Raw genomic sequence first — 27430 nt, 5'->3', positions numbered from 1 at the left:
CCAACCCCCGAAATTTGGCTCTAGCTGCGCTACTGTGTGTAAATACACAGTGGCACATTTTCCGTCGTGGAGGAGAGTAAAATTAACCTTATTTACATAGTGAAGGTTTTCAACATCATTGCCATACCATCAACGCATTTCTTTTTTCACTCCTACGTTTGTAATTGAAAGAGGCCCACTTCACCTTTCATCCCGATTAGACAAACAAAAGCACAGTTCAAACATGGTAAATATATGCTAAATTAGCAACAGTGGAACATGCAGCCATGCCAGGACACTACAAAACTTCTGAGTTACAGTGAGTTTTGTACACGATCGGCACCCACTGACTGTGGCAGCTGCCGATCGCGCGCTGTCTCATGGAATTAATTAATCACATGCAAACAGTCAGTGGCTGCATTGCAGCACCGCTCTCTCACTTACTTCTTTAAATTGCAGTATCTCGAGCTCGAGCCAGTGCAGGAATAACAGATTGCCGCGTGCCTCTTCAGAGAATCCTGCACTGAGATGTTGCCGGAAAAAATAAAGCCTGTCTTCCACCTCGTGGGTTTTGAGGTAGCTTATAAATGTACACAATACGGGAAACTAACAAGTTCCTTAAACACCTGAAGCCTCATGGTGGAATTAATGTAATCGTGGCGAGCATTTTTTTTAATGCTATACCCACAGAAGTGCCCAATTAGAAGGAGCTTAGTTTTGCGGTGCGCTAATCCTGATTGGTGGTGCTTCCTACTATCCTTCTGAATGTACAGCGGAGGATTTAACATCAGCCATTTACTCATCGCTTTTCCTAAGTTTTCGACGTGGTTCTGCTCACCATTTTGAGTTTGCAAGTCATGATTTCTTCTGTTTATGGGTTCGGCCGGGTATGACAGTATTTAGGCTGACGGGCTGGATAGTAGTGTCTTCTGCAACAGAAAAGTCCTTCAACCATGATCCGGCTGGGCACGTCATCATTCCCTGCACTTTTTATTAGCTTTAGAAAGAAAACAATCTATCTACTCGTAAAGTAATGGTCTTTTTAAAGGGCTGTGAAGTGCTCAGTTGCGGCCGCAGTAAGACAGACTGCAGACCACAACAGCTCCTCTCCCTCCCACTTGAGCCAGGCAAGGGGCCTGGTGTTGATCTGGCCCTTGGGCCATTCACACCTCGGCTCCCCACGTGCAGACTTTGTGTTTTCCCCTGACACCTCTGCGCCAGGCCACCACAGGCAGGCCAATGGAATGCTTTGGCTCCACCAAGTGGCCAAAAGGCGCAACAATGATGAAAATCAGTGACACCCGGTTTAAATCAAGTCAGCTGATTTTCATTCGGTAGGGTTTTCTCGGTTACAGTCGTTTTAAACCGAATTCCGGACAGCCTACCCATGTTATTGGGACTCACAGTAGAGGGCATGGGTATGTCCACATCACAGATCAAAACAGCTTGAGTTGGTATTCTGACTAGGCCAGAATCCATCTCAGTTCACAGGGTTCACCTTACTACACCCTTCTGTTGAGAACCACCACTTGGAGCTGAACTAGGGGGAACAGTTGCCTTGGGGGGCAATGGTGGCTGGAGCTGTCTCCTTCTTGGCACAATCACTGGTCCAGTGAGTATTTACATTACAAATCTTGCACCAAGGTTTCTTTGGACCTTCTTTCTTTTTTGATTGTTGGGAAACCCCACCATTAGAAGCTGTTTGGGGACCTTGAGAAGACTTCTGGGGCCAGATGTAGGAAGGCAAATACAGGTCGGTAACTCACCTACCGGTATTTGGAGTTTGGGATATAGGGGCATGTTAAAATACATATTCGGTAATTTCACCTGATCGGTAATTTTACCGATTCGGTAAATTTACCGAAACTGTGTTTTGACATGTATGTAGCACTGTAATCAGTGCTACAGGGGTTTAAAAATTTGTTATTTACCACCAACTAAGTTAGTGGTAAATAATGAAAACCCTTTCAAAAGCATTTTTTTGCTTTTAAAACTGTGCCTAAGGGCATGTATGTCTGCAACATATGCACAATTGAGGGGTGCAACAGGGTGTCAAAGTGACACCCTGCCACCCTTCTATGTTTCCCCCACTTACCGAATCGGTATTTACAGATTCAGTAATTGACATTCATTCATATGGGCCTCCAGGCCCATAGGAATGAATGGCAATTGCCGAATTGGTAAATACCGATTCGGTAATTACCGAATCAAACCGATTCGTTAATTAAATCGGTAAAATTACCTACATCCCGATTGGCAGTTCTTAAATACCGAATCGGTATGATTCGGTATTTAAGAATCGGTAATCTGGGATTACCTACATCGGGCCCTTGGTCTTTTGCTTTCTCCCCACCCTTTTGGTCTTGCTTCTTCTAGTCACCACCTTGGTTCTGTACCTTCTGCTTCACCTCGGTTATGACCCATTTGTCTGCCTTCTTACCCAATTCTTGGGGAGAGGTCAAATCAGTCAACCAAGCGCTGATGCAATAACTTGTTCTGACAATTATTAAGAATCTGTTCTCTCATTATAAGGTTATACAATCCTGTATAGTCACTTACTTTACTGCCCAGTAACCAGCCTTCCAGAGCCTTAGTAGCACAATCTACAAAGTCTGTCCAGTCCTGAGTCTGTGTCTTCTGGGTGTCTCTGAACAGCAACCTGTACTGTTCAGTGGTTAGGCTAAACCCATCTATCAGAGCACTCTTCAGGACATTGTAATTGTCAGCATCCTCTTCTCTAACAGTGAGGAGCTTGGCTATGCCTTTGCCTGCAAAGTCGAGCCACAAAATTGCTGGCCACTGAGTTTGGGGTACCTGCTGTACTTTGCAGGCCCTCTCCAAAGCAGTGATCCACTTGTGGATGTCATCCCCAATCTGATAGGGAGGTACAATTTTATCCAGGTTTCTATGGTCATGAGACCTTTCCCTACCACTAGGGTTGTTGCTGCCACCAGTGGGCTCTAGCCCACACAATTTCTTCTCTCTTTCACAAGCTAGGGTCCCTTTTACAAGGGCAATTTCTTGCCTCTTGACCCTGAGCTTGACTTCTTTCATTCTAGCTTTATGCTCTCTTCTCTGAGGGGAAGTCATTCTCCTTTTAGCTGAGGCATTGGACCCTACTGATGAGTCAGAATGTTCAGATCCACTGGAAAGAGATCTGGGTCTTCTGCGCGTACCATTAGGCCTACTTGGAGGTCTGGAGGGAGGCCTTCCTAGGCCATCTCCTCCTCCAGATAGTCCTGTGTTTCCCAGGGCAGGTTCATTAACCTCATCCTGGTCTACATCCTCATCATCTTCAGAGACCAGTGGGGCATCCCCATGGTGACTCCCTGCTACCATGTGCTTCTGGGTCTGATGCTTTTTCTACGTCATCTGCCACTAACCGCTCTACCAGGTGCTGGGTGGTTGGACTCTGTCCTTGTCTTAATCTTCTGACTACACGCAAGCTTCTCAGTTCCTAACAAGCATTTACAATGCAATGGTTTTGCCTTTGTTAAAGTTAGAGCTATTGGCATTGCTCTTGACAGTATTTTTTTTTTTCTAACATAAATAAATGGCATTGTCATTTACAATGCCAATAGCTTAATCTCTCACAAATGCCACACACAAACCCCCACAGAGAGCCCCCCCCACACACACACAGAGCCCCCCACACACACACCCACACAGAGCCCCCCACACACACACAGAGCCTCACACACACAGCCACACAGAGCCCCCCTCACACAGAGCCCCCCACACACCCACACAGAGCCCCCCCACACACTGCAAGCCCTCCCCACACACTGCGAGCCCCACCCACTGCGAGCCCCCCCCACACACTGCGAGACCCCCCACACACACTGGGGATCAACATGAAAATAGGGCAATGACCGAGTTAGACCAAGAAGCAGGGGGTCACTGTATTCTGCACTCCTCAATGCGTTGAATAATAGTGGGGCTCACCAATCTATTGTCTTTGAATAAGTCAATAGGGACCCCATTTAGGCCCAGCACTTTGATACCTCCCTTCAGGGTAATTTTGGGGAATCACTACTATTTATGCTTCCTGGCATACACCCACACAGAGCCCCCCACACACACACAGAGCCCCACACACACACAGCCACACAGAGCCCCCCTCACAGAGCCCCCCCACACACACCCACACAGAGCCCCCCACACACACCCACACAGAGCCCCCCACACACACTGCGAGCCCCCCCCCACACACTGCGAGCCCCACACACTGCGAGCCCCCCACACACACTGCGAGACCCCCCACACACACTGGGGATCAACATGAAAATAGGGCAATGACTGAGTTAGACCAAGAAGCAGGGGGTCAGTGTATTCTGCACTCCTCAATACGTTGAATAATAGTGGGGCTCACCAATCTATTGTCTTTGAATAAGTCAATAGGGACCCCATTTAGGCCCAGCACTTTAATACCTCCCTTTAGGGTAATTTTGGGAAATCACTACTATTTATGCTTCCTGGCATATCTATTAATGTGGCGATGTTGTATTGCTTATAAAAAAGTGCTACACATTGATGCCATGGGGTCATTGGGTCCATACACCTATCGGTCTCTTCAATCGGTGAATTTACAATTTTCCCAAAAAATTGAGAGTATTTTCTTTTATTAAAGGGAACGGGTGTGTTTGCTTAAAGGGCTTTCGTGACATCAAAGCTAGGATTAGAATTGATACCAAGAGCTAGACATTACCAGCCTGTACCTAAAGTGACTCTTGGACGCTGGGAGATCGTCTTTATTTCCAGCCTGCGCTCTGCAAATCATCCGCCAGCTGTGGGAGAGAATCGGTGTGTTTATGGACACACAACCGACGCTGGCCGTGGGACTGCTTTGCTTCCCCCGTGAGTTGCTGGTGGCGTAAGCTGAAAGCATTGAGGGCGGCCTCCCTACTTCGTGTGCCTGTAGTGGGGACTGCTGTGCCTGGAAGCGCCAGATCCGCGCCTCACTGCCGCGACCCGGGACTCATAACCGCTAAGAAAACACACCGCCAGCGGCCCGGGACCCGTGAGCAGCATCGGAGCGGCCGCGCTGGGATTGGCTCGCTCAGGGAGGCTTGCCTGAGAAGGACGCGCTGCCATTGGTCCACCGCCAGGGTCTACACGAATGAGCCGCGCTCCTATTGGCCGAGGACCGGTGAGGCGTGCGGCGTCATCAGGGGCTCGTCCCGAGAGCCGCGCACGGATTGGACGCGCGCCTGTGCCCCTCGAGAAGAGGCGCTGCTGCCGGGGAAGTCCTCCTGCCAGCCCCTGGGCCCTCGCGTGACTGCTGCCTACCCCGTGTGTGGCGAACTCGTCACCAGAGATCCCCGACTGTTGTGGGGGCATAACGAGGAGCACGGGGAAGGTGACCGGAAGCGCTGAGAGCGCAGGAGAGACGGGGAACTCGCTGTCCACTCCTCCTCCGGATGACGTGGCGGAAGCTCGGCCGGCTGGGCCAATCCCAGCGCGGCCCTGGCTGGAGGCACACGGCTGCTTCCTTCGGGCCGGATCTCGCTGCGGGCAGCATCTCCGGTCTCCCTCACAACACGGGAGACCGGCAAGGCAGGCAATGGCTTCCCCAAGGAAGGGGGAAGCCGAAACCACGTCCTCCCGACCCCGCCCACAACCAGGCGGCGGGCCGGACATCTTCTTCCGGTGTTTCCAATGCCGGCCCAGATTCGGGGGCGTTCCCGAGAACAGGCTTTCGGCTGACGTCGCCAAAAGCCAAATATTCTCGGGAACGCCCCCGAATCTGGTCCTGCATTGACGGACAAACGTGTCTTCCAATGGCTAGCCTCCATTTATGGAGCTAGCCAATGGAAGACGGGGGCGGATTCCAACCCCTATACTATACTCTTTAGGTTTTTCCTAGCACATGCGTACTTCGTACGCATTGGCTAGGCAAAACCTAAAAAGTGAATGTGTCATACTTAGTTGTCTGCAGATTGCTGACATCTGGCAGAGAGGTACTACCTCCTACTCTTAAAGACATGACTAGTGAGGTGTGGTGTGTGCACCTACCTACACTTTCTGGTTTTCCTACTAGAACCTCTTTAGGAGTTGTAGTCAGGGTCTGCTAAGCCCTTACTACCTACAACTGCTAAGTTCAGTAGAACTTATTTATTATAAGACTTGATTCATATGTACCTACAGGTACCTTGATGTGATTTTTCAAATGATATTCTCAAGATTATTTGGTAAAACAATGCAAGCTCCTATCCCATTTGCTGCACACTAATTTGAGAAGTTAGCCTGGCATATGATGTCCACTAGTGGGCACCTTGCACCAGTCTAATCGACCCTTATTGATGGTGGTTGTAAAGTCAACCTTATAGAAAGCTATCCTAGTGGTAACTTGGACCAGCAGTCATCAGGCTAAGACTTCAGAGAGCATATTAAGCAAGTTGTTTTACCAATTATAATCCCTTGAGTACCAAATGAAAGGACACCACACAAGGTATATATCAAATATATATGTATTTATTCTGAGCACAACCCCTCTGTACTCTTTATGAGGTCAGAGGTAAAAGTACAATACAAGTTACTCAATTAGCATACGATAAGTTGCACAGTATACGTTTTGCCCTAGGGGCCTCACAAACCATATACTAAAATAGTGGTATAAGAACCACGTGAGAATTGGAAAGCTGGCCTAGGGCCTGTGGAGTCACTGGGGCTACTCTAAACAACCAAAGGTTAGGAGGTAGGAGGCCCACGGGAGACGCATGCAGTGTCTAAACACAGACTTTCTATGGGAAACGCCGAAGTTACAATTATACAATTTAAGGATACTTCCGTATGTACTACGATGAAACCCTTTTAGACTTAGACACTAGGAGGGCCAATATCCTCCTCGAGACTACCAGAGTACTTGTGTTACGTCACCCACGGAAGCCGGGTGTATAGGTGTCATTTGATGTCGGATTTTGTCGTCGATTTCAATGGAGAGCTGCAAAGAAGTGCTGCAGGCGACCAGAGGAAAAGTGTCTGGGTGGATCCAAGGGTGGATCAAAGATCTGAAGACCCTGAAAGCAGAAGAGACAGAGTCTGGGTCACTTGCCAGTGACCAGGATGGAACCAGGAAGGAACCAGGCGATGTCGGGTGAATTCAGGTGAAAAAGGTGAAGCTTGTCTCATCAGCCACGAGGTCCAGGAGGTGTTAACGACAACCAGGAGCTGGATTCAAGCTGTCCCATACAACGATCTAGTTGACTGCGGTGTCTGTATTTGGATTGGACCCAACAAGCCTTGGCAAACGCATTCCACGCAGGATGTCAAGATTGACTACGGTGCAGATCAGCAAGGTCTGTGGTGCTTCTCCTTTGTAGAGAATTTAGAACTAGCCTGGAGCAACCAGGAAAGCAGATTAGATTCAAAATGGAGTCTTCCAGGGGCCCACTAGCCAACAAACTAGGAACCGGGAAGATGCGTCAACCTGAAATGCAAGAGTGGGCCCCACGAAACACTCATGGAGTAGGGGGGCCTGAGCTTCGGTGAAAATAGTGCTCAGGGCTGGGGCTTCTTGTATCCCAAAGCACATCCGCGAGATACCTCGGAAGTTGATGCAGTTATCAAAATACAGGATGTCCAGGATTTCCGGTCCCACATCTCTCGTGCCCACCACGGGTCTCAGCTTTGCTGAGAACGTTGAGCAGCATCAGAGATATCTTAAAGTCTATGTCCTGTGTCTCAGATGCTTCAGGATCTGGCGGGACCCTCGAAAATGCAGACCGGCAAAGTTGCTGTTGGTGCCTGTTTGAACAGGGTGGTCACTCCTTGACCACAAGGGAGATGTCTTCCATCTTCCAGTCTAAATGGAGTGTCGAAGGTCCAGGATTTATGTTTCAAAGTTTAGTTCAGGGTAATCTAAAGTCCTAGTGACACAGCTCCTATACTTATACTAAGTTTAGGGGTTGGACGACCTGTAAGGTCTCTCATATGGGTGGACCTGGGAAGGGGGTGGTTACACCCTTTTCCCTTTGTCCAGTTTCGCGCCAGAGCTGGGGCAGTGTGCCCCAGCAACCGGTTTGAACTGGGAAATGCATCGAGCACCTAGTGTGCCCCAGGCAGTGTCTGGAAAGCATTTACTTAATGCAGCCCTCCCTGCCCCAATACAAAAGCCTGTCTGGGGAGGTGCCAGCTCCTCCTTGGACAGGAAACCTATTGTCAAGACCTCCCCTGCTGGAGTTTAGTTCAGCAGCAGGAGGTCAGACTCATGTCTGTGGCAGCAGCATCCATTTTGTGATGCTGAGGCTCTGTTTAACAAAACCGGGTAAACCAGTAACTACATGTCTTCTTCCTTTAGAAGGGTGGAATGCTACCCCCGCCGCCAGGACTGGTGGGTGGTAGTATTCCAAAGTGTTTGACACCTTACACAACATGTTTTGATAAAGCCAAATCAAGTTAGCATTAACCCCGAGGATTATTATGCACTTAAGAGTATACCGTATGGCTAGATCATAGAACATCTATAAGGAGATGGTTCCGAAAGCTGCAGAGAGGCTCAGCTCATGCTAGGACATCCTCTCACATAAAACCAAGCACTCTACCTCCAGGATTGTCGAGGTCTGCCTTGGGAGTGGCTTATAGGTGTATATGTGTCTATTTGTATATATAGATATAGGTATATCCAAGTAAGTGGTGATTACACCACCTTACCCAGGCTGTGTGAACAGACCTGTGGTGTCATTTTGGAAGGCAAACCAGGGGTGGCATAATACATGCTGAAGACCATGGTAGGCCTAGGGTGCACCTATGCCCTGGGTACCTAGGTTACACAATACAGGGGCTCAAAAGGGTGACCTAGTAACCAATCTGGTATGTACCTAATGTACATGGTATCAATTTAGAGAGAGAACAGCTGGGCTGTGGGCCTGATTAGCAGGTCCACAGCCACACTAAAGTCGAAAAACCAGAGAATTACAAAAAAAAGTGGGGGTAACCATAGGAAGCAGACCCTACTCTCCTACACAGAGGATCTAGAATCCACAGCTAGCACAATGCAAAAAAGGGTCAGTTTTCACTGGAAAAATCTGATGTGCCCAAGTTGCGTCTGGGCAGTTTGTGGTAGCGGACCCGAGGCCTACACAAACAAGTGATGTGCCATTTCTATCGGGAGACTTGGGGGAATGCTGGGTGGGTGGAATTTTGTGGATTCCCACAGATTCCAGAACTTTCCACAGCTATGTGGGAACAATATGGTTTTTTTTTTACTAAGTTTGAGGTTTGGAAGGGATTCTGGGTAACAGAACATGGTGAGAACCACACAAGTCACCCCATCCTGGATTCCCCTTTGTGTCTAGTTTTCATACATGTACATGTTTGCTAGGTTTTGCTTGGTGCTGGCTGAGCTAGGATCCAAAATCCACAGTTAGGTACATTGTGAACAAAATGGTCAGTTTTCACTGGAAAAAATGTGATGTGCCCAAGATGCGTTTTGGACAGTTTCCTGTCGCGGGCACTAGGCCTAACTACACAAATGATGTAACATTTTTATCGGGAGACTAGGGGGAATGCTGGGTGCATGGAAATATGTGGCTCCCCACAGATTCCAGAACTTTCCATCACAGAAAAGTTAGGAAAATGTGTTTTTTTTAAGAAAGTTTGAGGTTTGCAAGGGATTCTGGGTAAAAGAACCCAGTGAGAGCCACACAATTCACCTCATCCTGGATCCCGCTAGGTTTCAAGTTAAAAAAAAAATAAGCTTGCTAGGTTTCCCTAGGTGCCAGCTGAGCGAGTGTCCATAATCCACAGCTAGGCATATTACGAAAAAATGGTCAGTTTTCCCTTGAAAAATGTGATGTGCCCAAGTTGCGCTTTGTGCCGTTTCCTGCTGTGGGCACTTGGCCTAGCCACACAGGTGAGCTACCATTTTTATCAGAAGACCTGGGGAAATGCTGGGTGGCTAGAAGTTGTTGGCTTTCTGCAGATTCCAGAACTTTCCATCACAGAAATGTGAGGAAAATGTGTTTTTTTTTACAAAGTTTGAGGTTTGCAAGGAATTCTGGGTAAAAGAACCCAGTGAGAGCCACACAATTCACCTCATCCTGGATCCCGCTAGGCTTCAAGTTGAAAAAAAAAAAAAAACCTTGCTAGGTTTCCCTAGGTGCCAGCTGAGCGAGTGTCCATAATCCACAGCTAGGCATATTACGAAAAAATGGTCGGTTTTCCCTTGAAAAATGTGATGTGCCCAAGTTGCACTTTGTGCCGTTTCCTGCTGTGGGCACTTGGCCTAACCACACAGGTGAGCTACCATTTTAATCAGAAGACCTGGGGAAATGCTGGGTGGCTAGAAGTTGTTGGCTTTCTGCAGATTCCAGAACTTTTCCATCACAGAAATGTGAGGAAAATGTGTTGTTTTTTTTACAAAGTTTGAGGTTTGCAAGGAATTCTGGGTAACAGAACCTGGTGAGAGCCACACAGGTCACCCCATCCTGGATTTCCTTGGGTGTCCAGTAAAAAAATATATACAGGTTTGCTAGGTTTCCCTAGGTGCCGGCTGACCTAGGGTTCAAAATCCACGGCTAGGCACATTGCTGAAAATGGGTCAGTTTTCACTGGAAAATGTCAAGTGCCCACGTTGCGTTTTGGGTCGTTTTGTGTCGCGGGCACTAGGCCTACCCACAAAAGTGAGGTACCATTTTTATCAGGAGATTTGGTGTCATTATGGGTGGATGGAAGTTTGTGGCTCCCTGCAGATTCCAGAACTTTCCATCACAGAAATGTGATGAAAATGTGTTTTTTGACAAAGTTTGCGGTTTTGTAAGGGATTCTGTATAAACGAACCTGGTGAGAGCCACACACATCACCTCATCCTGATCCATGGGCACATTCCAAGAAAAGGGTCCATTTTTACTGGAAAAATATGATGTGCCCATGTTGTGTTTTGGGCCGTTCCCTGACATGGGCACTAGACCTACCCACACAAGTGAGGTACCATTTTTATTAGGAGACTTGGGGGAATGCTGGGTGGGTGGAAGTTTGTGGCTACCCGCAGATTCCAGAACTTTCCATCACAGAAATATGAGGAAAATGTGTTTTGTTTTACAAGGATTGAGGTTTGCAAGGGATTCTGGGTAACAGAATCTGATGAGAGCCACACAAGTCACCCCATCCTGAATTTCCCTGGATGTCTAATTTTGAAAAATGTACAGGTTTACTAAGTTTCCTTAGGTGCCAGCTGAGCCAGTGTCTAAAATCCACAGCTTGGCACACTGCAAAAGAAGGATCCATTTTCACTGGAAAAATGTGATGTGTTCAAGTTGCGCTTCAGGCTATTTCCTTTAGCAGGCACTAGGCCTACTGACACAAGTGAAGTACCATTTTTATCGGAAGGCTTGAGAAACACAGAATAGTAGAACAAGTGTTATTACCATTTGACCTTTTATGCACTTCCGCCTTCCAAATGTAAGGCAAAGTGTAACAAAATAAGTCATTTGAATAATGTCCTCTAATTCACGTGGTAGAAATGGTACTCACAATTTCAGAGATGTGCAAATAACCACTGCGTGTAAACTCTATATTTTGTTCCCATTTATGAAATAAATGGGTTTCCTTGATACCTATTTTTCACTCATTATATTTTGCCAAATGATTTGCTATATACCTGGTACACAATGAAAAACCATTGCAAGGCGCAGCTCAGTGTTTGGTTCTGAGTAACCCAGGTTCTTGTTGTACCTCCAACTCCTATATATCTCTGCAACCAGAAGGGTTCAGCAGACAAAATGGTATATTGCTTTTGAAAGTCTGCCATACTTACAAGACGTTACATGTGAAACGTTTGCACAGTTGGCTGTTTTTTTCAACTCAATCTCAATATTATTTAATTTCAACTGTTAGTTTCTATAGGAAAACCCCTTGATGAATTCAGACTTTTATCTATTTTTCTGAAATGAATAGCTAGCCGGGATCCATTATTGCTTTCACATCCATTTCCACCATTAACTGGAAGGAGGTTGAAAGCACAAAAAATAGGAAAGGTACACTATGTCCCAGTTAAATGCCAAAACTGTGTAGGAAATTGAGGTTGTCTGACAAACGTCTGCCTGATCCTGAAAGTGGGAAAGATGGCTTTTGTAGCACCACAAACCCTTTGTTGATACCTTTTGCAGAGAAAAATCCAAACGCTTTCTTCTGCAGCACTTTTTTCCCATATTTAAAAAAAAATAAAAAATTGCTGTATTTTGGTTAATTTCTTGGTCGCTTCCAGGAGAATCCACCAACCCTGGGTACCTTTAGAATCCTTAGGATATTGTAAGTAAAGGAAATAAATCTGTTGTGAATAGCTTATGTGGACAAAAAGTTACAGAGGCCTAAGTGCGAACTACCCCAAATAGCCAAAAAAGGCTTAGCACGGGGCAGGCCTAGCACCAAAGGGGTTAAAGCTCAGCCTATTGTTGATGGGCTGCTTTCTGTATAGACTGCATTTAGAAGACAAAGAATTAGATGCATGAAACACATGAAGATTGAGTATACTTTTCAGATGTAAACTAGTATCTTAATTTGCTGTTTCCCTAGTCTGTGTCCGTCCATGTTGGTCCACAGTGCTGGGACACTTTCGGGTAGCCATGCGCTTTATAAATGCTTTTTCATTTCATTTCATTTCATTAATGCATCGACTGTAGGTAGCATGATGAGAGAGAGCAATACTCTGCGGGTGGAGCAAAAGTTCCTCTCTATGTGTATTTAAAAATATTGATAACAATACGGCTCAAACACAGTTGTACTATCAAACCAAACCTAAAAACAGTGACAAAAGGCAGAAAAGAACTCGGTGATAGACAAAGATACAGAGGACAATGACAGTTTGGCGTCTGTAACTCTGTGATCATTGCTGGTAGAAATTAAACATTAAAAAATTTATGGAATATTAGCCAGACAGTAATGAGCCACAGTGAGGTTAGACACACAACACTCTTACTGGAGAAAGAGACAGTGGAGAGACCTGAGACTCAATGATGGGAGGCAGAGGAGAAACAGAAGAACTTTTGGATAGACTGAATAGAAATAAATAGAAGAAGCAGCGAGGAGAGGGCAGAAACAGCAAGGTGAAACAGAAGCAATAGTGAAGAAAGAGTGAGAGGGCGCCTTATTAGAAACAGAGGATAGAGTGAAAAGAGACAGGTGAGGTAGAGAAGAACCATTGAGCAGAGACATTGGCGTATGTGGTATTCTCCTATTATACCCCCATTTTAGTGCCGCCATGGATATTACACAAATCGAATAGTACAAACTAAGTGATCCTGGTTTTTAAAGCATGCATATGCCAGTAGACCTGAATCAGGCAGGAGACTCTCGAATTTGAAAGCCAAAAATTGCATTATTTTAACTGTCTCCACACTGAAAATGCCTGTCTTTCAATAGAGGTAAATGGGAGAAAAACATTCTCGCGATACTTTTTTTTAAAATCTCCCACCTTTCAGAGAGAAGTGTGGCTCACCGGTTAGAGCGGCAGACCCTGATGCAGAGTTCAGACCCGGCACCAGGGTTCAATTCCCGATGCGGCAGGGTCTTGAGCTCATAATGTCCACGGACCTTGATAATTCTCGCCTCGGTGCCTACTCGAATTGTGGGTTCACACTCTGCAACTCTGGGCAATAGCTTGCTTAATCTCCACTACGGCCCCACCGTGATGGGATGCCTGGTCTTCACCTTGGGGATGCCCAGTAGGGGTAATCTTGCAGGGAAAGACCAGGATGGGTTCCTAAAGCAAGCGCCTTGAGACCTTATGGTGATAAGGCGCTATACAAGAGCGTATGATTACGATTATTTATTATTTCACTCCTAAAATGTTGCCATGCATGAGCATGTATATCTACTTTAGGTTTCTTGCATATTTCAAGATGGCCACAATCATGTTCGGCCTCAGTTTGCATTTTGGGTATCTTATTGTGGACAGTTCATCGGAGCAAGTGCTCCTTCCAGATATTTATGCTGTGCGGTTGCTAGTGGTCAGTTCGTGGATGTTTTGCGTTACAAGGGACCGCTGGCACAGCAGGTAAAAAAACAATGTGACTTTTATTCTGTTTTAGCAGCACTGATATTTATTCTCATCTTGTGACTCTGATTCTGCAGGAGTCCTATTTGTTTGAAACTCGGCCAGCATTTACTATTTTTGTGTGGGTCCTTAATGTGAGAGGTATTTTGGTTGAGGCAGAACCAGATATGTGCACTATACCACTCTTGGTGGGCTGGTGGGGTGTGTGGTGAGGCCCGCCTTAAGGGCCTCCGTCGTGATCGTTTGCTGAAATAACCATAGTGTGTTTGTGGGCACAAGCCTCGAGCGGTCTTTTCCTTTTTATTTATACCCTGAGTTAATGTTGTGCATCACATTCGGGTCGGGGTTGAGGCATACTGGCCGGGTGGCTCACTACATCCCTTCCCCACTTTACTCTTTGTAGAACCCAGTTGTGAGAATAAAAGACATTGAGTCTTGGGCTTGGATGCATGGCCAGACAGGCTGTAGCAAGCACCGTTTTCCCGGTGGGCCGGAAGGGTGGGGGCTGGTTTTCCAGTGGTGGGTGCCGGTTTTGTTACTGGGGGTCAGTTTTGCAGCTATGCTGCAATATCTGCCCCCTGTAAAAAAAGCGATAGCAGTGCTTCTGAGAGAGCGCAAACTGACCAAAATGTAGAAGTGCGTCACACTTACACGTAGTAAGCACAAGTCATGAAGAGAAATGCCATGAGTGCTGATAGTACCTACATCTATATTCTGAAATGTGTAGTTAATGTAGAGATTTAAGTAGAAGTGGAACTAATACAGAAATGTGTGAAATAAATGATATAATTAAATGTGATTATTCCTGAAGCCATGTTGTGTAGCTGCTAAAATATAAGATGGCATACGGAAACGCTGAACGTGGTAGGCCTCAGGGCCAGAGCTAGAAGGGAGGGGGAAGGTGGTTCAATTTCACAACGTGGCTTGCACTAATGTTTTAGTAATAACAAATAGACCATGATTTATAGATGTGTTTACTGAATAGCAGAATAAGAGTACTAACATGCCATAATTAAAGAAAAAGTCGAAAGTTATAATCATTATGAGAAATGTTGTAGGCCTGAAAAGTTTAACGTTGATTTACACATATTAGTCTGGGCCGGGGAATGTTGCAACGATGTTGGAAGTCTATGAGAATTGGGATTTGGCTGCAACTATCTGTCTGTAAGAGAAAAGGGGGTATTCAATTAGAAATAAAATGAATAGAAGTCTGTTCAAGAAGCGGACCAGACATGGAGGAGGGTTCCGGAATGTTTAAGGGGTATCAGCGGGCCGGAGACGAGTCTGAGAAGCAAGGTCGACTCTAACCACAAGGCCTCATCATGGAAAAAGCCAGAAGCTACACCACGTGAGGGGCGTCTCACGAGGGGCGTCCTAAATGTTGTTGTATTTTTGTATTAGGGACAGCACCCCGGGGGGGAGTTAGAGCAGAAGCCTGAGGACCCTTAAGAGAGCGGATGGGTAGGCAGAGAGGGGTCAGGATTGGAGAACTATAGGTTTTCACCAAGAGACTGAGAGTGGGTGACTTCCCTTGGGGGTCATTCACTGCTGACACCTTTGTTAGGTAGGGACCTGATTAAGTAGGGATACCATCTAGATCAGGGTAGGGACAGCCTAACCTGTCTTTTCCCTCCGGCTGTAAATGACTGAGAGATCTCAGTATGTGTCTATGCTAATAGCCCTATTATTTTTAGAACTGGTTCTGGTAGTTTCCGTTGCTCGTCTGAGGGCTTTCAGAGAGCACATGTATGTAGTTGGGCCCATGTATCTTGTGAATCTCATCTTGAGATGCTTGTACCTGCAACTTATCTTGACTTTATAATAAATCCTTGAAAGCTAGAAGTTGTTTGTGATCCTTTGAAGCGGAGTCCTTTATTGGGTGAACTAACTTGGTAAGAGATGCACTTTCTTCCCTCAATGACAGGCAATAAAGATTCAGTCGACCAGATCGAGGTTTAGATCAATAGTGATAAGATATCGATCAAAATCTCGCCCTTCCAGTTGGTAGCTATAGAGAATGGTTGCCTTCTTGAGGAAGGTGATCTAGGCCAGGTTAGATTACCCCAAGGCCCCTAGAGATCGATGATCGGAAGAACCGCCCGCCGAAGAAGGACCGGATGACGTGAGACAGAAAAGCAGCAGTATCGGTCGAGAGTGAGTATAAAGGGTCATGCGTGTTAAGATTGCGGTGTTTTGTATTGTATCTATGTTGTACATGTCTGGCGGAGTTGAATGCTTGTAGAGTGACTGTGGAACAGGTTGTGAGCGCGCACAACCGGTGGAAATCTTAAGTTCAAGGAGAGCTTAAGTGGTTCGGGTGTATCGGACACCCAGAGTAATTGTTAACTAGAGTGAAGGGGGTCACGAGGTACCACTGATCACCCGAAGGACCGAGATAGGGGGAACGTAAGAGTGAGTGCGTGAGTAACGGACGCTGGTCGGAAGTTACTGTGTGTGTAAAGAACCTATCAGAGAGACGATAGACATCTCGTCAGTTGTGTTGACAATTACAGATAGACTGTGGACGTACAGTCGAGGGAAGTGACCGCTTGGTCGGAAGTAGTCATTTTTCGGAGTATGAATGGGACGCATGCATGACCGCGAAGAGAGCTGAGAAAGGAGGGGTGCTGCTGCGAAGCGGAGACTAGGGACGTCAGAAAGTGCCGCGCTGGGATTGGCCGGCCGGTGAAAGACCGCGCTGCGATAGGCCAGCTAGCAAAGCCGCGCTAGGATTGGTGGATTGTCATCAGGAAGTAAACAGAGTATTCAAGCTGGAAATTTTGCGCATAATTATGAAGTGTTTTAAATGGTTAAGAGCGCTGTTTAAAAGAGAGCGCAGGGGATCGTATGAAGGGGAAGAAGCCCCGCCGGAGGGTACACCAGCCCGTTATATGGGGACAAATGTTGGGCTGCATACGATTCTATGTATCACAGAGTGGAGTAAGATGACAGATGGAAATGAGGAACTCACGTTCCCGAAGTACGGGACGTTCAGATTAGAGGTGCTACACAGATTAAAAGCAATTATGACCTCAACGAGACCCTTGCCTAGACCAACCCAGTTTGAAGCCCTTAATGCATGGATTAGGGCAGCGCATGAAAAGAACATGAACAGACGGCAAGAAAGAGTGAAACGCTCGGTAAGGGCAGTACAGGATGCCAAGTGGGATGCAGATGCTAAAAGATGGAGGGTGCATAACCTGGAAGTAAATAAATTATATCCAGTGTTAGAGATGCCCGGGAACAAAAGCCCCCTAGAGGAGGATGACGAGAGCGAGACAGAGGACAGCCTGATAAACAGATTATTGACAGACAGGCCACCTCCGTATAACAGAGCAGGGGGAGATGTTGAGAATAGTGAGAAAGGGGGGGGCAATGCAGGAGAGCATGGGCCGCTTCCCAGCCCCGATTGGGATCCCGCTGCAAGGAAAGAACTGTCCCAGGCTAGCCAGGTGCAACAGGTAGTTGGGAGGTTTGTGGTGCAAAGGCCGCCAGAGACGGAGTGTGCCACATCCTACGCATTACCTGATGCACTACAGGTACCTGTTACCATAGGTCCTATAGTATCGATATATGACCCAGAGAGAACTAGAGGGGAGGAACGGGTACGGAGGGACAGAGAAAGAGCAGAAATGGCAAGGAGGAATGATACGATCAACTCCCCAAGCCAGTTGCCGATACCAAGAGAGTGGAGCACCCCAGTACCCACGGCAGGGGATCTGGGGGACATTAGATGGCCAGAGGATATGAGGGGATCAGGACGGAAATCCTTTCAGGAGTTAAATGAGTACATGAAGAAGTGGGATGAGGCAGTAGAGGCTCACAAGAACATCATAACTGCGGAAGCTGAAAGGGAAAGGCAGGACAGCAGAGCCCGGACTCACTGCGGGGCTGAAGAGAGCAGTCCGGAGTGGGACGGGAGGGAGAAAGACAGTAGGAGAGGCACCCATTGGGCCCGGAGTGGAGGTAGATCAGACCTGGAAAACGGGGGGGTGTCTCGCCCAATACGTAGTGATGAAGACAGAAGGGCTCGGGAGTACAGAGACAGCTTTAAGTGTATCCACTGCGTGCCAGACAATAGAGAACAGAGTGGGAGTTGCGAAAGGCCGCACCATAGTCCCTGTGATGACGGACATGAGCGCAGCCCAGGGAATCTGGGAAACCAGGAAGGATCGTATCAGATACTGAGTGATACGAGGCCAAGAGAGAATGGGGATCGAAGGGAGAATAGCAGAGAGGCTTACTGTGAAAAGAGAGGAGAGAATGGACAAAGTAAGGTAGGGGGTAACAGGCCCGTGTTCCATCACCTTCCCAGATCGGATGGCCGAGCATGGGACCTGGAGAGATGGGAACAAGAGAGAGCACTCCCCAACTCTCCCGAACCCAAACGTAGGGCCCGAAGTTGGGATGGGAGAGAAACCTGTGAACCCCCCTCGAAGGAGGTATTGCGAGCAGAAATAAAAGCCAAAAGACTCGATGTCTCCAGCTTAAAGTCGGATCTGGATGACATGGTAGACGGTACCCTGCCCTTAGAAAGAATGGACATGTATGAGCAGGATGAAATTCTGTTCATGGCAAAGGACGTAACTCGAAAGGCGAGGGCAACCCATGAGAAATTGGTAGAACTAGCAGGCAAATATATGGTGGACCTGTCAAGAACCAAAGCATTGCAGGGCAACCACAGACTACATTACACAGACCGAGATCTAGACGAGAGGAGAACCATCGGATTGAAAACACACATAAGGGAGCTGATCACTGGAATAAGGACGTGGAGGGCCCTAGATAAGTGGGAAGAGAGGTGGTCCAAGAGAGGGACCGTCAGGAGAAGCACACTTGGTATGACACCAGGAGGACAGCAGGGAGTAGAGGCATACCCTTTGAGGGAAGTCGCAAATGGGACCTATGTCCACGTCCCTTGGAGTAGGGGGGATTTAGCTGCTTTTACCACCTCTTTCCCCAAACTGCGGGAAAACCCAGTGGAGTGGTATAAGCAAGTTGAGAGATTCGTAAAAATCTCAAAGGTCCTGTGGATAGATTTGAACACGCTGTTTGACATAGTAGTGCCAGGAGATTTGTGGACCGCATGCAAGGTTAGCGCTGAGTGGCCCACCATAGAGCCCGAGAGAGATGCTAAGACTAATGGGCCGTCCGAGAGTGTGATGGCAAAATTCGAGAGAGTAATGACTTGGCTGAAAGATAAAGTGCCAATGCAGGACATAGATTGGGTAAAAATTGACCGAACAAGACAGGAACCCAAAGAGACAGTTCACGAATACTATGAGAGATTGCTGAAGGCGTTCAAACAGTATAGCGGTCTGGATGTAATGGATCCAAAGGACATAGGGCAATTTGTGTCCAAGTTCGTCTTGGGCCTGAGACCGGATATTAGTTTAATGATACAGCAACACTTGATCTGTTGGCAAAATAAACCCCTAGACGAAATACTGAGGTATGCCAGGTACTGCTGTGATGAGATAGACTCCAAGGCTAAGAAACTAAAGGAGAAACTGATGGTGGTACAGATGCAGGCAGCTGGGAAGGGGGGACAGCAGCAACAGCAACCAGGAACCGGTACTGGAGGAAAGAAACAGTACAGTCAGAACAAGGGCAATGAGGAGAACTCCACCTTTAGACCCAGGATAGATATAGCTGCCTTAAAGAAAACAACTAGGTGCCACCAGTGTAACGAGGTGGGACATTGGAAACGCGAGTGTCCCTATAATGTTGAGATAGGAGACCAAGAGGTAGAAGAGGAAGTGACCCAGAGTGCGCCTGCAAGAGGGGTAACGCAATACCAGGGAAAGGTCCTCAAAGGGGGGGGCCCACCTCCCCGAGCTCAGTTCCCGCAGCCACCCAGAGTAGGGACTATGGGTAAGACCTATAGACAGATGCCACTGTTTGTCGGGGGAGAGGAATGCTATTATGTGGACCCACTAACTGGACAGAGGGTAGAAAGGGATGACTGCACCCTCGGGGCAGCTCTGGAGGTAGATCAGAGGGGACCCTATGTTGAGGCCGAAGTGGCAGGGTTCCCCACGACATTTCTAGTGGACACAGGAGCCACCCGATCCACGATCAGGTCAGCCGCAGTGCCAGGCCTGCCCATGTCTGGAGAGACCATACAAGTGGTGGGGGTCGCTAACAGGAGAATGACCAGTCCTCTGACTGAACCCGTGCAGGTGAAAATAGGGAAGTACAGTGATGAGCATCAGTTTGTGGTTTGCGATTCTAGTCCTGTATGTCTGCTAGGAAGAGACCTTTTGTGCAAGTTAAATTGCACCATATATTGCACACCACAGGGCGTGGAGGTATTGACTAATGACGATGATGCAGATTTTAAAGTCGCAAATTCCAGAATATGTGTGGAATTGTATCCCACTTTGACAGTAGATGAGCTCCCCTGGGATCTGAGAGAGACGGTTGCTCCAGAAGTGTGGGATTTCACGGGGGAAGAGATTGGGTTGGTGAAAGGGGTGGACCCAGTGAAAATTGTAGTGAAACCGCATGCTGAGTTTCCAAGAACACCTCAATATAAATTGACTCCAGAAACGATTGCAGGCATCAAACCTGTGATCGAATCCATGATTAAGCAGGGAATACTGAAGGAAATCGTGGGTAGTCCATGTAACTCCCCGATTATGGGTTTGCAGAAACCAAATGGGAAATTCCGGATAGTGCAGGACCTCAGAAAGATTAATAACATAGTCGTTTCGTGTTGTCCAGTGGTACCGAATCCATCCGTGATACTGTTTCAGATACCATTCCAAGCAGAATGGTTCACTGTAATAGATCTTTGTCAGGCTTTCTTCTCGATCCCTCTGGACGAAGAAAGCCATTTTCTTTTCGCATTTAAGCTGGAAGGTCGCGTCCTAACATGGTGTCGTATTCCTCAGGGGTATACAGAGAGCCCATCGATCTTCAACCAGCTTTTAAAGAAAAATCTTGAAAGTCTAGTGCTGCCCCAGAGGTCAGTTCTGGTCCAGTACATAGACGACCTCCTTGTGGCGTCAGAAACAGAGGAAGCTTGCAGGGAAGACTCTATTGCTTTGTTAAATCACCTAGCTGAGAATGGGCATAAGGTGTCCCCGGGAAAATTGCAGTACTGCCTGACAGAGGTGCAGTACTTGGGACACAGAATTGAGAAAGGTAAACGAAAAGTGTCACCAGACAGGATAGAGGCCATCATGAAGATGAATGCGCCTAAAACACAGAGAGAAGTCAGGATGTTCCTAGGAATGGTGGGATATTGCCGACAGTGGATTGCAAACTTTTCACTGAAAGCAAAGCCCTTGCAAAAACTGACGCACAAGGAGGTGAGCGATCCGGTACCATGGGACAAAGACTGTTTGATGGCATTTCTGCAGCTGAGAGAGGACTTGTGTCGTGCTCCGGCTCTGGGAATGCCGGATTACGATAAACCATTCTTGCTCTACTGTTGTGAGAGAGAGGGTTGCGCGCTGTCTGTGTTAGTCCAAATTCATGGGAATGCCCGTAGACCAGTCGCTTATTTCTCGGCTACTTTAGACCCAGTAGCCGCAGCGTTGCCCGGATGTCTCAAATCCGTTGCCGCAACAGGTGTCAGCATCGAGAGGTGTGAGAATATTGTCATGGGGCACCCGTTAGAGGTGCACGTGCCCCATTCTGTTGAATTGTTGATGACCAGGACTAAAACACAGCATCTGACGAACAGCAGGCTCACGCGCTATGAGCAAGTCATTCTTGCTGCAGAGAACGTGACCCTCAGGAGATGCTCTGTTTTAAATCCTGCTACCTTGATGCCACTTCCAAACGATATTGAGGATGATGAAGATTGTACAGACCATGACTGCCTCGATGTGACTGAACTATGCACCAAACCAAGACCCGACATCGTAGATGAGCCACTGACTGACCCAGATGAAATTTTCTTTGTCGATGGCTCATGTGTAAGAGACGAAGTTGGGCAGTTGAGAGCAGCTTACGCTGTTTGCACAATTACTGGAGTAGTGGAAGCTGGATGCCTGGAAGGAGTACACTCCGCTCAGGTAGCCGAGATTATTGCCCTGACACGTGCCTGCCTGGCAAGCAATCAAATCCGAGTCACCATATACACTGACAGTCAATATGGTTACGGGGTAGTTCATGATTACGGGCAGTTGTGGTCTCAAAGAGGTTTCATGACCTCTTCAGGCTCTCCCATTCGCAATGGAGAATTTGTGCGCCTGTTGTTAGAGGCATTGCAATGTCCAGCAGGTATCGCAGTTGTGAAATGCACCGCACATACCAGAAATATGGACTTCGTGTCACAAGGCAATAGATATGCCGACGAAGTCGCACGGTATTGCGCGGAAACAGGGTACTCTTTCACAGAGGTGGAAGTGGGTGGAATAAATGTAAGGACTGAATTAGCCATGATATTAGAAACTGTCGATACATGGGACGAACTAAAGGAAATGCAAGAAAATGCTCCTGATTGTGAAAAAGAAACATGGCAAAAGGCAGGATGTGTGAGGGGTGAGGCCCATTTCTGGGTCTCAGCAGATGGCAGAGCAGTGTTGCCCAATGAGATGGTGAGCCCAATGGCCAGACACATACATGGTCCTGTCCACTTAGGAAGAGATGCTATGCTGAGAGTGTTTAGACAGACCTGGTACAACCCTAAGTTCAGAGTAGCAGCCGAAGCAGTGTGCCAGCGTTGTGTGACGTGTCAGCAGTTGAATGTAGGGAAAAAGACACCAGTTGCACTGAGCCACATTGGGAGGTCAGGAGGTCCATTCAATCGAATGCAGATAGATTTCATTGAAATGCCAAGGTGCAGCCGCCTCCGTTATATCCTGGTGGTTGTTTGCGTTTTCTCCAGATGGGTTGAGGCATATCCTACACGTAGGTGCGACACCCTCACAGTAGCCAAGTTACTGCTTAGGGAGCTTATCCCGCGCTTCGGGGTGCCGGCCTCTTTGGAATCAGATAGGGGAACGCATTTCAACAGCTCGCTTGTGAAAATGATTTGTGCAGCTTTGAACATAGATCAGAAACTACATTGCAGTTATCGACCAGAGGCTTCAGGAATTGTGGAGCAAATAAATGGCACCATCAAGGCCAGAATTGCAAAGGTGTGTTCATCAACATCCTTGAGTTGGCCTGATGCGTTGCCATTGGTCCTTATGAGCCTCCGTAGTACCCCGGATAGGAGAACTGGTTTGTCTCCTCATGAGGTATTGATGGGAAGAGCAATGAGGTTACCTTCTGTCCCAACTGCTGCACTGATTAGCATCACAGATGATATGATCCTGGACTATTGTAAGGGGCTGTCTGATGCCATTCATTCTGTGTCCCTTCAGGTGCAGGCTGCTGAGGTACCATCGTGCCAGGACCCGTGTCATGACTTGCTTCCTGGGGACTGGGTCCTGGTGAAAAAGCACGTGAGAAGAAGCTGCTTGGATGTTCGTTGGCGTGGGCCCTTTCAGATCATCCTGATCACGAACACGGCAGTGAAAGTGGGAGGCCTGCCCAACTGGATCCACGCGTCGCACACGCGGAGAGTACCAGCACCTCTGGAAGACACAGCTCCTCTCTCGGATAGACGTCCAGCTGCGGACCGAGAAGCCATAGAGGGGGCTAGCCAAGCTGTAGAGGTGCCAGCGGAAGAAAGGAACGAGTCTGACCAAGCTGAGGACGGTCAGTACAGCAGCGAAACAGACGACGCTACTGAAGGAGAAAGTAGCTGGGAGTACGAGTCAGACACTGACAGGTCTGACAGAGAGCGTGAACAGACAAGGAGGAGAAGGAGTAGAAGGGTACGTGGAGAAGCGGATTGGCCGCAGAGAAGAAGCTCTAGTCTGAGGTCAACTCCAGAGAGAACCCTTCCTCCGATATCAGAAGATTCAGACCCGGAAGAAGGTGCTCAGGGCGCTGAAGCACCGGTCTTGAGGAGGTCAAGAAGAGTGCGTGTACCTAGCAGGAGATACTCCACCCCTGAGTGGACATATCTGGCGACAGATGGCTTCGAAACCAGTGACAGGGAGGATCCGAGCGGTGGTGGTGTCCAGTTCTGAGCCCATCATAACAGTAGAGATACGACTGTTAGTGCCCGGTGTCGAACAAGAAGGGTCACTGACATTTATGGTTCCCCGACCTCCCCGCCTCAGCAAGTTAAAGCACATGTTTCTCACAGAATTGCAATTCCCCGATTTTGGTACAAAGATATCAGCCCAAGAAGAGCACAATCTTCGTATGGAGATATTGAACTTTGCTGTCGAAGCTGCAGGCGATCGCCTGATAGTGGATGCTTAAAAGACTTTGTAAATAAGCGAGAAGAAAAGAAGATTACCTAGCGCCCAGGAAGCAGAGAATCTTAGGGACCTTCCCTTGAGTTACTGGAGAAGGGCTAGGGTTGTCTGTATTGGACTGTAAAGAACTTTTGCGAAGAAGGTTGTCAGCTTCCAGTTGTGTGGTTCTAAGGACAAAAGGAGTAAGAGAGACTGTAAAGGAACGAAAGGAAAAAACTTTGTGCCAAGATAAGAAAGAGCCATACAGTCTGACGAAATGGAGGCCGGCACCCAGAACCGCAGAGCGAAATGTATAATAGGTACACTAATAGTAGGAGTGATAATATTAATAGCTTTAGTAGTAACAGTCTCTTATGTAAAGGGACGTGAGGAAGAGGCAAAGGTAACTGATGTGAAATCTGTAGAGGCGCTTACACCCACCGTTGCTGGTGAGAAAGGGGAAAACACTCAAGAAAAAGCGTTATTAGCTGCAGAAGCCCGCAGGTTACACGTAGATGAGTCCCAAGGAGACTTTAGGTCTAATGCTTATGCTAAACTTCTGTATGAATACGTGGATGCCATGGAGGTTAAGGACTGTTACGTCTGCATGCAGTTGCCGGCGTCTGTAGATGAAGGCATTCGATATCATCACCTCCCGCTGACGTATGGCATTACATGTAGCTTATTGCTTAGTATATTTTATGGGAGAGATAGTTTTGAATACTATTTCTCCAATTACGATGCAGTGTTACCAGAAGTCCCTAATTATAAACAAATGAATAAATGGGACTACTGGAAGAGTGAAGACAGGTTGGCAAAGTTTTTCATTCCTTGGATTACCTTAGATACTTCACATGCCCGCAGAAATAACCTGACATGCAAGGTGTCAGAAGTCGAGAAAAAGTTCATAGGGCAGGTGGATGATCGAAATAGGAGACAAAAGATTTTGAAAAAATCAGGACAATGGAAAACAGATTGGACCGAGGAAGAGAAGGCACACAAGAGAAAAGGTAGTAGTGGTCCAATAGCTTTAGATAGAACGCAGAGAGGAAAGTTATGTCTTCATAGAGCCAAAACGTATTATGAAAATGTATACGTGGGAGAAGTTAGCTGTGAACATGCTTTCAATTTAGAGTACTATACTAAAGACTTCCTGAAGGGAATGCAAGCGATTCCAAATGTATATTTTGTATGTGGGAGAAATGCCTACGTAAGACTACCTGACAACTGGTATGGATCATGTTACTTGGCAATTATCTTCCCTAAAATATATCATGCCCAAGACTTAGAGATCATCGAGGGCAAGACATCATCGAGGGGAAGGAGAGATGTAGGAGGTGTAGAAATGGTTGGAGATGTCTTTGGAGCTGTGTTCCCTCTGTTGGGATTAATCCTTAATGATGTCAAAATTAGACGACTGGCAACAGTCGTAGACAGGTTGTCTGCCAGCACTGCTCAGTCCTTAATGCTGGTAGAAGGAGAGATGCAATCGATAAGGGCTATGGTTCTTCAGAACCGTCTTGCCTTAGACGTCCTATTAGCAAAAGAGGGCGGAGTCTGTAAGGCTTTGAAGGTCCAGGAATGTTGTACCTACATTCCAGACAATTCGAAGCCCCTTGAGAAAGTTATTAGGAACATAACTGATATTCACAAGGAGATCGAAGACCTGAGCAGAGAAAATGTCTGGGAAAAGGTGGGCCATGGAATAAGTGAGGCTGGAGGTTGGCTCACCACCTTAGGCAAAAGCTTTGTGTGGAAAATACTAAAACCTATCATCATAATATTGATCTGTGGGATCGTGTTGTGGGGATTGGTGAGGGTATTCAAATGGTACAGATCAAGAAGGTCAGAGAGGGCTCGGAGAAAACAGCTGCAGAGATTGGCTGCCATACAAGATAGTCAGTACCGGAGTCTGAGGGCTTTGGAAACACAGAAACGAGTTATGCTAGCAATCACTGCAGTTTGAATGTTAATGATGACCCCGAGAGGTCATCAAAGGGGGGAACTGAGAGAGCGCAAACTGACCAAAATGTAGAAGTGCGTCACACTTACACGTAGTAAGCACAAGTCATGAAGAGAAATGCCATGAGTGCTGATAGTACCTACATCTATATTCTGAAATGTGTAGTTAATGTAGAGATTTAAGTAGAAGTGGAACTAATACAGAAATGTGTGAAATAAATGATATAATTAAATGTGATTATTCCTGAAGCCATGTTGTGTAGCTGCTAAAATATAAGATGGCATACGGAAACGCTGAACGTGGTAGGCCTCAGGGCCAGAGCTAGAAGGGAGGGGGAAGGTGGTTCAATTTCACAACGTGGCTTGCACTAATGTTTTAGTAATAACAAATAGACCATGATTTATAGATGTGTTTACTGAATAGCAGAATAAGAGTACTAACATGCCATAATTAAAGAAAAAGTCGAAAGTTATAATCATTATGAGAAATGTTGTAGGCCTGAAAAGTTTAACGTTGATTTACACATATTAGTCTGGGCCGGGGAATGTTGCAACGATGTTGGAAGTCTATGAGAATTGGGATTTGGCTGCAACTATCTGTCTGTAAGAGAAAAGGGGGTATTCAATTAGAAATAAAATGAATAGAAGTCTGTTCAAGAAGCGGACCAGACATGGAGGAGGGTTCCGGAATGTTTAAGGGGTATCAGCGGGCCGGAGACGAGTCTGAGAAGCAAGGTCGACTCTAACCACAAGGCCTCATCATGGAAAAAGCCAGAAGCTACACCACGTGAGGGGCGTCTCACGAGGGGCGTCCTAAATGTTGTTGTATTTTTGTATTAGGGACAGCACCCCGGGGGGGAGTTAGAGCAGAAGCCTGAGGACCCTTAAGAGAGCGGATGGGTAGGCAGAGAGGGGTCAGGATTGGAGAACTATAGGTTTTCACCAAGAGACTGAGAGTGGGTGACTTCCCTTGGGGGTCATTCACTGCTGACACCTTTGTTAGGTAGGGACCTGATTAAGTAGGGATACCATCTAGATCAGGGTAGGGACAGCCTAACCTGTCTTTTCCCTCCGGCTGTAAATGACTGAGAGATCTCAGTATGTGTCTATGCTAATAGCCCTATTATTTTTAGAACTGGTTCTGGTAGTTTCCGTTGCTCGTCTGAGGGCTTTCAGAGAGCACATGTATGTAGTTGGGCCCATGTATCTTGTGAATCTCATCTTGAGATGCTTGTACCTGCAACTT

Source organism: Lissotriton vulgaris, chromosome 5, assembly GCF_964263255.1.
Source record: "Lissotriton vulgaris chromosome 5, aLisVul1.2, whole genome shotgun sequence".
NCBI classification, from domain to species: Eukaryota; Metazoa; Chordata; class Amphibia; order Caudata; family Salamandridae; genus Lissotriton; species Lissotriton vulgaris.
Note: the sequence above shows the minus strand (reverse complement) of the source record.